At 37.8% G+C, this 12,466-nt stretch overlaps 1 long non-coding RNA gene across 1 annotated transcript in view; it reads left to right on the top strand.

Moving 5' to 3' along the window:
* The first annotated feature begins 240 nt into the window (after positions 1-240).
* The window catches only part of LOC128080806 (uncharacterized), a 36,516-nt gene continuing 24,290 nt past the window's right edge, over positions 241-12,466 (top strand). Inside the window, exons 1-2 of the long non-coding RNA XR_008206895.1 lie at positions 241-340; positions 1,231-1,349. This is a non-coding gene — a long non-coding RNA (uncharacterized LOC128080806). The remainder of the gene's footprint in view (positions 341-1,230; positions 1,350-12,466) is intronic.

The following is a 12,466-nucleotide window of genomic DNA, read 5'->3' as shown; positions in this document are numbered from 1 at the left end:
CAGAAATTTGATCATTGACTTCTAGCCCCCCAAATGTGATATTTCTATTGTAGAAAGCATAAACCATGTTCCCTGTATAAGATAGTTAGAGGGGAGCAGGTAGTAATCCTTCATTTGTTATAGCAGAAGGTGCACAGGTGCCTAAAATGATGATAGAAGGCAGGTAAGACCAGGTGTGGAGAATTAATTAGCATCTCTACTCTTTCTACAAAAGGTGGGTGGCAATGCCAAAAAATTTGGTTATTTAAAAAGATGTAGTGAAAAGCATTGGCTTGTCCCTTTTAGCAACATGGAAAAAAAGAAAAAGCAACAAAACAGTATAGTGAGGCATCTGATGCAGGTAATAATAAATGGAATTATTTTATTTCATAGTGGAGTTTTAAAAACATTGAAATATGAAAGCTTTGTGTGCTAGGTTTTTCCTTTCTATTATCCTAGAAAACAGTGTGTGATGGGGTGCTTGTGTCTTTCTTCTACAACGAAGGAAGTCTTTACAGCTATAGCTCTGTAAAGTGCATAGCAGATACCATAAATTTCTACAAAAGCAATAAAATAAAACATCAGTAAATTTTTAAGAAATAAATACCCTCATAATAACTTTATGGTATTCTTAAATGTATTTAGAAAGTACAGTGGTTGTGATGGAAAGGTTCTTCCACCACAAGCTAGGCAGGATTTTATCTTGTGTTTAAAACTGAGGGTAAAAGGGTCAGGAAGTTGAGCTCTCTAGAGGTTAACAGAAAATTCTTAGTTACCATTTCTGGTTAATTTACTTTAGGTTGCAGATATTAATCACATGGGAGATGAGCTCAAACAATATATACATTTTCATGAAGCATTATTTATTTGGAGAAAAGAGAGTAAGGACGAGTGAAGGAGAATGAGATGTATTTGCCCTAAGTTAAGTTCTGCTTTCAAATCTTCCACTCTGAAAGAGGACTGGAAATGGGATGGGAAGAAAGCATTTTCACTGCTTCTACCAAAATTCCTTGAATGTTCTTATATCAGAGCACAAGCTTGATGTCTGTAGACCTTTTTGGCATGGAAGATCTCTTATGCCTTGCCATTGTGGAAAGCAAGGCTTGTTAGTTCAGATTAATAATGCAGTGACAGTAAAAAGGGTATTGTACCAATCTCTGAGGGGTAAAGGTGCTTCCTGAGGGGATTTTTAACATGCTGTGGTATTTCATGGAAGAAAGGCTAAAGATTGTGGCTTGTTCTTTTTCTCAGAGCAATGAACCTGTAAGTAAAAGGAAATCCTGCTCAATGAATAATGAAGTGGATGGCATGAAGATGATGGCCAGAGGTGCTGGAGTCAAGGATCTACTTAAAATAGTTCATGTGGTCTGGTGAGTGGCTTTGCCAATCTATCTCTGGAAATCTCTGCTCTCACTTCTGCATTGCTTAAGCTTTCCTTGTGAAATGACTCTTTCTCTTACATGGCCTCTCTTTTGTTTTCCTCTCATTTTTCTCTTCATGCTCTTCCCTTCCTATGTGTTTGAATGTAATTTCAGTCCCAAAGCTCTGTTTCAGTACAACAGAAAGAGTTGTCAACTCTTTCTTTTGGACAATGGCATATTTTCTGGGTAGAAGCACAGTACCTTTCTGTGATGTGAGGTACAAATGAGCCATTGTTGAGCCTGAAACATGCGTTTCAATCTGACCACACTGAGTGAGTTGCTGATGTTTGGTGCTTTTTTATTTTTTTTAAAGCTATGCCATAACAAGTGAAAGTCTTTTTGCTTTCTACTTAAATGATGAACTGTCACAGTTAGAAGGATTAACGTGATGGAAAAGCAATACAGGAGTGGAATGGCAAAAGGACAAACAGTAAAGGAATGCTCATCCATGTCTGAGGGTCTAGGTTCACAGCGAAAAACTCCACAAGGGAAGGATCTCCAACCAGGGATCCCTCCCTTGTGGCAGTCAGTCCTTAAATGGGCTCTAGGAGAGGTGCAGCTAGGCTCCAGCCCTTACAGTCACGCAGGTGAATTGCCACCATTTTAATTGATTAGCTTTTTCACATCACTGAGAAATGAATCCAGCCACACATAGATCTTGGGTTTTGGAAAGCTGTTAATGTTATGTGTATAAAATTCAACTTAGAAGGAAGGATTAAAAAAAACTTCTCTATCCCCTAACTGAGGGATATGGGTTTTGGAGAGAGGTGGAAATATATATTTATTCTGTCCGTCAAGGAAACTATTTTTTATCTCTGTATTGGCAACTATAGTTGTGTAAAAGGGCTAGAAGGAAGTGTTTTCAGGAAGCTTCTAGGTCTATATTAGTGAGAATAGAGTAGGATGATTCTCTTCAATATCATAATGTCTCATCACCTGGGTGTTAAATTGTGAAAGTTAGTTGGGTAGACAGCCACAGAAATCCTCTCATACTTATTGTCTACTCCTTGGATGTTCTTCTTGTTCTACTAGTCTCTCAGTTCTACTTCACGTACTTCAGGAGAACAGCACAAGATAGTTGAAGTTCTGCATACTTGAGAGCCTTTCACCATCTGTTTTCTCTGGCATTGGTTGTCAGAAAGCATTTGCAGCTATGTTTTCCAAGAAAATCTTAATAATTGGTGTTCTTCTGTGCTACAAAATCACTTGTCTTAATGTTGTGTGTGCCCTCTTTAACTCAAAACTGAGCTACTTTGAATAGCTAAGGATTTGCAGTTTCCTCTCTTATAAAAAGAGTGATTGTTGTCACTATTGGATTTGAACAGTGCTACAAACTGTCTTCAAACTATTCTCTATGTAAGAGTGTGCTTCTCCCAGCCCCTGATCCCCCATGCTGAAACCAACAATGGCATTCTCTGCTTTGGAGGAGAGAACTGCTTTAAAACAGAAGTTTATTATTCTGTGCCAGTTTGTATGGTTACTGCACTTATCTAATGTAGGAGCATTCTTTTTTTAGAAACAATCTTCACTGATGTTTTGTGGTGTGTTTTTTTTTTTTTCTGCACTCCTGGGTATGAAGAAATCAGCAACTGTCCTTTTTTTGAGAATAAGAGCTTAACTGTAAGTTTTCTCCTTTCACAAAAAGCATGAGGTGGCTGTACTGACAAATACAAGCAAAACACATTGTACGATATTTCTGCACAATCGAGCTGTGAGCAAAAACAATTCTTCACCTTGTCAGTGTGTAGTCACAAAACAGTGTTTGCATCTTCAGCAGCCTAAAACAGATGAATTCTCAATACAATCTGAAGGCTGGTGACAGAAAGAAAGCTTCTGAAATGGGTAGTTAATCTTTGGCTCCTGGTAGGGGCTAGACAAAAATTTCTTATTAGAAATCAAAGATGAAGGCCCTGACAATTTGGGGCATTGAAGTTGTGAGAAAATTCTCCACAGAAGTTGTAATAATTATTTTTAAAGTCAATAAAGAAAGAGCACAGGGCAATGGGCAGGAAGAGCGGGAGCAGGATTTCTCAATATACAAGTTAAGGATTATATGAAATATTCCTATGAGAGACTGACTCCTAACCCTTGGAGTTTAAGTTACAAAGGGAAGAGGAACAGATCTGAGCCTTATGCCTTCACGGTATATCCCACTCTCTTCTAATTTCTCTTCCATATGTCAAGAGGACTTGTCTTAAAGATGGACACATGCAGACCTACCTGGATATGGGAAGGACACCCATGGCAATGAATCTGTGCACTATTTAGAATTAATTGTGTACAGAAATGTGTGAAAGAAAACAAGAAACTAATGGAAATGTCAACCAGACATTTCAGCTGTAGTAAAGGAGATCTGAGAGTAATTTATTGATTTGGTTTCAAACAGATTCCTCTTTGCCAGACTGCTTTCTTGCTTTTCAGCTATCCAGATAAGGAAGGAGTGGAAATTTTAGCATTGGAGAACCCCACTGTTTTTGCAGCGAACTTGTTTGTGCTTTCTTGTTTTGATGGAACTGATGTTTTTCTTTTCACCTTGACAGTGTCTCCTCTGATTAGAGTCCAACTGCATGGTAATGGTCTTTACAAACTGCTGCAGATGCCAAACAAAAATAAAAGTAGAGAATGTCAAGAAGAGGTGGGGATGACAGATAACAACACAAGTCAGGGGAAAAGAATGATAAACTGCCCTCTGGGCATAAAAGTTTAGTTTTAAAATGATGATTTAAAAAGAAGAGGCATAAAATTTCACTGGTTTGTATCTAATGTAATTCAGTGTAGCCCAGAGTAATACAGAGATATATAGCAGCCTATTGTTTTGTTTCCTACGAGATGCCACTTAGAGAGGGAGCAGGAGGAGAGAAAAAAAAAAAAAAAAAAAAAAGAGCAGTTCTGATTTAAATCTAAATCCAGAACAAAAACATGTTGTGTCTTTTTTCTTTGAAAATATTGTGACCATGTATGTCTCCTTATTTGGCATGGCTACATTTCCTGAGGTATTTCCTGAGTATAAGAATTTTAAACATCTCCCTTTCATATGTCATGTTCTGTTTCCCTGCTCTGTAAGTTCTGGTGTTGTTGTAAAGCTGTAGAAAGTGACATGTCTAGCACCTGTCTCAGGCATAGCCCTGCTCCCCCACCCTTCTAGAAACTTACTGTTAGCATTTGGGAACATACTCATCATTTTCAATGCATCTCCAACATTAAAAGGAGGGTAAATTATCCAGTCCTATCTCTGTAATATTTTAGTCCTTGTTTGAACTCAATGTTTGGAGCCCTTTGTGAGAGAGGATTTTTCCTTTAGCCTCTTTACCTGGGAAGTATTTCTGCTTAACTAGCTCTTTCTGAGCTCTTTCATATCTGCATTTATTTCAGGGGAAAAAGAGCTTCATCTTCCTAAGGATTTGAAATCACCTTGAAATTTACACAAGTAAATTTCATAACCCTTTTTTTTATAGTAGTAATTTATTATGTCTGTCAGAAAAAAGTGAAGCAATTGTGCTATTTTCTTAAAGTGTATTTTGTCTATTGCTCCCTGAAAGGGGAAAAAACTTCACAACCAGTATTCTTCACAACTAGTCGCTATCCTCTAGGATGAGGATTACCTGACAGTAAGATAACTGTGCCCTTTGACAGCAGAAATGTTAGGGTAACTTGCATTTCAAAATACCATGTATGTTTAGTTTGCATTGAGTTTGCATGCTTTTCAAATGAAGAATTCATTTAAATAAATTTCCCTCAGTTAAAGAAGTCCTCCCTAAGTATCACTTAAATGCATCAAAACTAAATTCAGATGGAGATAGTTGGCCTGATTCTGCACCAGTGCAAGGAAGTGAAATATCATTGACACCTGTGATACTGCAGAGATATGCAAAAGGAGTAATACAGGGGGAACGTGCAACCTTATCTAGTGCTGATGTCCTCTGCCATGTTTTCTTAGAAAGACACAGTGAGGAGACAGTCAACGCTGCCTAAAACAAGTTCGTCATAATTTCCTTCTCTTTCTCTATTGCATGAATTTTTTTTCACGCTTTTGGCCAGAAGTCACTTAAGTTTCAAAACCTCAATTAACGGGGTGGTGGATTTTGTTTGTATTGCAGCTGGCATCCTGGAGAATTTGCTTGCAGTTAACTTAATGGCCAGCTTTGCTGTGAACTGTATGTCACTGATAATAACAAGTGACAGTCTTGCCATTCCAACAACTTGACAAATTGACTGGGCTTCAAAATAAGTCAATTTCACCTGTCACAAAATTTGGCAGGCTTTTTGATTTAAATCCCCAGGATCAAGCATTTCTGACAGAGATCTCAAAGCGCACGAGCTGGTAGGCATGCCAGGCAAGTCAGTTTCTTGATAGAGCAGACATTTACAGTGCAGAGGAATGAAGAGTGTGAAGGTGTGAAGTAGCAGCTTTACCTTCTTCTCTAGGGCTGTATTTGACTTGCCCTTTTGTGCTGCTTTTTCAAATAAATCAATGTTCAGTGCATTCAAACACTTCATGTTAAATAACTTACTGTACTTAACCAACATGTGCAATGCTGATGTCGAGGGTCCTCATTAAGACATGTGAGTTTCTTGAGGCTGCCTTTATCAGCAGTTAGGTGGTTTAATTTGTGTTTAGTTTAAGGCACTGTTGTGCTAAAAATGAGCGGAATGGATTTTTTTCTTGCAACTGCAGTGTTCTATTTTTGCTGTGTAGTGGGGAGATACCTCTCTACCAGACTGCCTTTGTGGGTTGAGGCTCAATGTGACAATGCTGTCTCTTGTAGAACTAGACTGGAGCAATCTGCACTCTGTTTTCATAGCTGTTGGGCACGTCACTGTAGGTACCTTTTATGGCCTCAGGATCTTTTCCCTTTTTTATTATTATTCCCACATTATTATTATTATTATTATTATTTACATGGTTAACATTGATATATAAGTACTTGTGTACCTTAAGTGGAGTCATGTCCTTGTTTCACTCTATTTCAAGGATGGTAATTCTCACCAAAAAACAACTCCATTGGAAACTTCAAAGAGTCCTCAAGGCTTTCTTCTGATTCTACAGTTGTAGTGCGAGATTTGATATTAAAGTGACAGCAATGCTTGTTCCATTTCAGAGTGGAGAAAGTAGTACAATTTCATTTGTACATCTAAAAGATAGCTCTGTGACTCCAGTTCAGATGTACTGAGTTTTCTTCTGAGGCAAATACTTGCATATAATGAGCCACCTGCCTATTGCAGGATATCTGAAGCCAAATCAAAAGCTCAGGCTCCTGCTAGCATAGCTGTGTAGATCAGGCCTGGGAAGAAGAGAGATCCCAAGCAGATTTAGCTCTAACACTCATACTATTGTTGATCTATTTATACTAGCAATCCTGTGCCTATCTTTATCACAATAGAGGTCTGTCCTGTGCTGTTACAAAGATACATGGTTTTGCAGGAACACTTTCCCTTGTGCCAAAAGTACTGCACTCTTGGGGTTGGCTTTGAAATGGCAGTGCAGCTTACTAAAATACCAGTATGAAAGTGTGAGTAGGGAAAACCTCAGATCCCCCAGGCAGTGGTATTTTTGTTTTTCTTTATTTTTTAAAATTCATCTTCTACCATGAAGAAAACTGGAGTAATATGGGAAGAAATAAACTAAAAAATTCTAGAGCAAGTAACATTTTGCTTTTGCCATGCTAGCAGCAAGTTTTACTTTCTCTTGATGAAAGTTTGCATAGGAGGTGTGTTGTTCTTCCTTGAAATAGACCTGACTGTTTTTTCTATATTAAAACAATGATCACATTGTTATTTTTCTTTAAGTCCTTTAAGATCTTTAAGTTCTTTAAGATATTCATAAAAAATCATTATTTGATAAGCACATAGAAGAATTTGCAAACTTAAAAATATCAGGATTTTAAGATCTCACTAAAGTATGATAATATCCCCCATTTTGATCAGTGCTGAGAAACAGCTTCTAGTAGAAGGTGACTCTGCATTATCTGAGAATGTTGAATCATCAGGAAAGAGAGATGATACCATAGAATATCATACAATGGATTAGATTGGAGTGGACCTTTAAGATAATCTGGTTCCTCCCCCTCGCTATATCAAGGATTGCCAAATATGTAATTTGCTAAATATATGTTGTCATATGTTCCAACAACCCTGGTGGTCACATATGAAGTCAGTAATATATATATATATATAATTTAAAACAATGGAAAAAAAAGAAAACACATCCACAAGTTTACAAATCTTCCAAATAGTTGTGAATACTGAGTAAGTGAAATGCAAAATGAAGTAAGACCTCAAGAGACCAAGATGTACTTCTGTCTTTTATCTCATATTAAATATACTGAGAATATCCTTGCTGGATATTTGTTTAACTATTCTTACATTGTTTCTGAGAAAAACCTCTTGCAGCTCTCTCTAAAAAGTCTCTCCCAAAGCTTCACTATGTTTTGGATTTCCTCTAGTGTCTACTGGAAGAAACTAATTCTAAATACTAAATAGAATCCCTCCAAATATCTTTTTTTCTTGATCCTTACCAGCTAGAGAGCTCTTGATCTGCTTTTTTACAGCCACTATTTTTTTAAACTGGAAAAATGTTAATATATGTCTTCCGCCACTCTCCTTTTTCTTACTCTAACCATTCATTTGCCTTTAATCTTTCTTCACAGATAAGATGATAAACAGAATCCTTCTTACTTTTTAAATCAGTTTTCTTTCTAAAAACATCAATCAAAATTGGCAGCAGTCACCTGTACTGGTTGTGTTAGTATGTACGCTGGAATAATGACTGTTTTCTTACGCACAGCATTTCTAAGTAACATGATCCAGTATGAGCTTTTCCCTTTCTGCTACAGTATCCCATTTATTTTGTCATATGCTATTTGTGACCTGCTGTACTTACTGATTCTCCTCTGCTCAGTCAGCTTATTCGCTTCTCCTCATGGATTTGGCCTTGTGCCTACTGAATTTCATCTTACAGATTTCAAAATGTCTTTCCACGTTTTACTGTACGTTCTGCTTTCAGTGCTGTCTTCTGAGGAGCTTGTAGTCTTGTTCAACTTGCTGCTTGTGTGATTTTTATAAGCATCCTTGTTTCTGGATCATCAACAAAACCAAAGGCAGGTCAAATCACTGTGGGATAATGATTCAAAATCTCCTTTGACCATGAGCCAACTATCCTAATGGTAGCTTTAGAATCATTTGAAGGTACTTCTTCCTATTTGATTAGGAGACTGGTTTCTAATATCAAGAAACAGTCGGTCTGTCAATTCTGTCTGGCATGAAAGCCCACGCTACGGACTTGGGAGTTGGTGACTTCTTTGATTTTTAGAGATTTGCTTTTTTGATACATGTACTTTCATCTAGCAGAGCCAAAGCATCAAGACTTACATGTGTTTTTTGGTAAGTCTGAATCTCTTGCTAGTGCCAGTATTTTAACCTTGGAGAAGTTTGGATTCAGCTTGTCTTTGTATTTGGCTTGGTATTATTTTATATCTAAAGGATTTAACAATTCTCAATTTAAAAAAAAAAAAAAAAAAAAAAAAAAAATTCAGAGAAATAAGCAGGTTTCTACTCAATTCAAAACAAATGGGGAGGAGAAGTTTTTTAATCTGGGTAATAAAAATAATGAAGATCCATAACAACTTAGAAATATAGTGGATTTGCTTCCTTCTAGAATGCATTGCACATGTGACAAAAGGGCCTGTGACTTGTATGATGAGTTTTGTCTCAGGAAAACCTGCTGAAACCTGGAGAGGATATGTTCCATCAGCATGGATTTGGAATCACTCTTCTAATTGTCTTTATTATTGTATTGATTTATTGAAGCTGGAACCTAAATTTAGTTTTATTTGGGGTTGTGGTATCTTGTTTGGCCAATGCTAGACCAGCTGCAAGAGAACATTTTTCAACTGATTTGCATAAATGAGCTTGCCTCCAGGCCTGCTCTCTTTCTCCACAGTTGGTCTTCCTGCTTCTGCTCATTATCTCTGATTTTTAGCAAGTCTTCGAATTTCTGCCAGGCACAGTCTCAGAGACTAGGAGGATTGAAGGCTTCCTTGATGAGGAATAGGAAATGTGGGAAGGTGAAAGCAAAAGCCTCAGGTATTCTGGAGACCTAAGAAAAAAATATGAAGAATCTGACAGAAATGGTGGAGGAGGATCTCTGAAGGATGTGAGAAGGCAAAGAGAAAGTGGGTGAAACCAGCAACTTCTCTTCTGATGAAACATCTAAAAAGTCTTGTTCCTTTCTGTGGTCTTATAGAGATCCATGAGCAATCTGAGTGTGTGGGCATTCCTGTCGTGAATGGAGGCAACGCCTGGAGACATGGCAGCTCTGTTGGCAAGATGAACATCCTAATGCAGTTACAGAAACTCTGTAATTGCAGAGAAAAGGACCTCATTGGGTGCTCTTTTGGATATGTAGCTTTGTTATACAGCGAGGGTGGACTGCTGGAAGGGCCACGTACTGAAGGACAGAAAGACTGCCAATGGAGCCTCTGGGGAGCTGAGCAAGAGGAAAGTCAGAGTGGATATGAAGAAGAGGAAGAAAGCACACAGTGCAGGCTTCATATAGATTTATTCTGAAAGTATTTGCACACTATTCTAAGTACAGCTGAGAAGGCTTGGGAGGAGACATTGCAGTGACCTTTCTGTATCTAAAGGGAAGCTATAAGAGAAAAAGGGACATTCTTTAACAGGACCTATTGTAATTGGACAAAGAGAAATGGTTTCAATCCAAAAGAAGGGAGGTTTAGGCTGAACGTAAGGAAGAAATCTTTTACAATAAGGGTGATGAGGCACTGGCACAGGTTGCCCGGAGGTGGTGGAAGCCCTGTTCTTAGAGATACTCAAGGTCAGATTGGATGGGGCTCTAAGCACCTGATCTAACTGTAGGTGTTTCTGTTCATTGCAGGGGAGTTGGACCAGATGGCCTTTAAGAATCCTTTCCATCTCAAATGATTCTATAATTCTCTAACTTCTGCATTGTATGTTGTATGTGTATGGATACAACTTTTAAATGCCTGGTTGTGTTTTGGTATCCATACAGATGCACTTGCCTCTTTTCTAACAGTGCTTCATAAAATGCACTGAGTCTTTAAAATTTTTTTTACTCTTTTATATAAGTCTTTTAATGATATCTTTTAATGATCTTTCCATGATATTATTGTTCCTGTTTAAAGCAGACAACGTGGAATAAAGGTGTTCATATTTCAAAGATATATTTTAAATTCTGCAGCACTGAATGGAATAGGAAATATATTTCTTCTCCTTCTTTGTTCCAGGTAAAATATATATTTTTTTCAAGATTGAGAAACATTTTACAAGTTCCACAATTTCTCTTCTAAATTGTATTAGGGCAATAAGTAAGTCCCACTTCTGTCTGGTTAAAATTTAAAACTGCTTAATATTAATAAATATTTTGGCCCTTTTGAAAGCAGAAATTAAAAGTTCCTTAAGACCAGCAAGTAAGTTGTTTAAGCTACTGTCATATAATAAAGTCAATACTGAAGAGAGAATTAACCACTTACTGAGATGATGCATTTTAAAAATGAATTTAAGCAACTAAAATTGGAAGTTCATTCATTTAAATGTAAGCAGACAAAGTAGCTCCAGTATTCGTGAGGCTTTGGGACATAGTGTGCAAGTTGTAGTGCACAGCTATGGTAGAGTACAGAAATGAGAGGTCAGAACAGTCTGACCTGAAATGATGGTGAGGAATTAGCTGCCTCTATTTCTGTGTGATAGGCACTTGTAGATGTTGTATGGCAGTGGGTGCAGGGCGTTGTACCTTGTGGAAACTGCTGTCACTGAAGATTCTGGTAACCGTGGATTTTAGACAGATGTTTTTAGGAAAGAATGTGTTGGTTTTTTTGTGTAAATATTGGGTTCTCAAGTTTATAAGTATACCAGTTTTTTGTGATCCTTCTATTTTTACTTTTCGTGGTTCAAGTAAATCTTAACTGAATATAGGTCAGAAGAGGTGTACCCAGGTGGCACCCTGGTTTGTATCAGAAATAGTGTAGCTAGCAGTAGCAGGGAGGTGATCATCAGCACTGGTGAGTCTGTACTCTGAGTACTGTGTTCAGTTTTGGGCCCCTCGCTACAAGAAAGACACTGAGGCACTGGAATGTGTCCAGGGAAAGGCAACTAAGCTCATGAGGGATCTGAAGCACAAATCTTATGGAGAGCTGCTGAAGGAGCTAGGATTATTTAGTCCGGAGAAGAAGAGGCTCAGACACCTTATTCTTTCTACAACTACCTGAAGTGAGGATGAGGTGGGAATCAGCTTCTTCTCCCGTGTAACTAGCAATAGGACTAGAGGGAGTGGCCTCAGCTTGTGCCATGGGAGATTCAGATTAGATGTTAGGAAATGCTATTTCTCTGAAAGGGCAGTCAGGTGCTGAAACAGGTTGTCCAGAGAGATGGTGGAGTCACTGTCCCTCGAAGTGTTCAAGAAACATTTAGATGTTGTACTGAGGGATGTGGTTTCGTGGGAACTATTGGTAGATGGTTGGACTGGATGGTCTTGGAGGTCTTTTCCAACCTTCGTGATTCTATGATTCTAAGAACATTCATCATACTCTACATGCTGTAAATTAGGCTTTCTTGTGCTATATTTAAGGAGGAGAAAAAAATTTATTTTGTTCTGTGCTGTACTTGTAAATAAGCATTTGTTTGTCTCAGTTTCTTCATGGGAATCAAATCATTGTTCTGGTGTTGGTTCATCCCAAAGCTAATGCTGTCTTTTTACTCGAGTTGGTGAATATGAAGTGCAGCCTGTTTCTCCAGTTCACATGATTGAGCTCCTGCTATCCATGGGTCAGGGCTGTATGTGAATGCAATTTCCTCCTCCTCTAAAAAACTGTGTCTTCTAACACATTTCTCTTCAACTTGGGGGCCAGTCCTTAATACAAGTAGACTGTGAATAATTTATCTATAAAAAACCTAGTAATTATTATCTTTCTGCCTTATTACTTTAAGAATGACTTTTACTGACAAGAAGGTGTTAAATTCAATTATTTTAAATGATGTTGCAATAATTTTAAAACTTTTTTGAAGAGGCACGAGACAGGAATAGACATATA

Source organism: Tympanuchus pallidicinctus, unplaced genomic scaffold (assembly GCF_026119805.1).
Source record: "Tympanuchus pallidicinctus isolate F22 unplaced genomic scaffold, pur_lepc_1.0 scaffold1, whole genome shotgun sequence".
NCBI classification, from domain to species: domain Eukaryota; kingdom Metazoa; phylum Chordata; class Aves; order Galliformes; family Phasianidae; genus Tympanuchus; species Tympanuchus pallidicinctus.
This window is presented reverse-complemented; position numbering and strand designations above follow the sequence as displayed.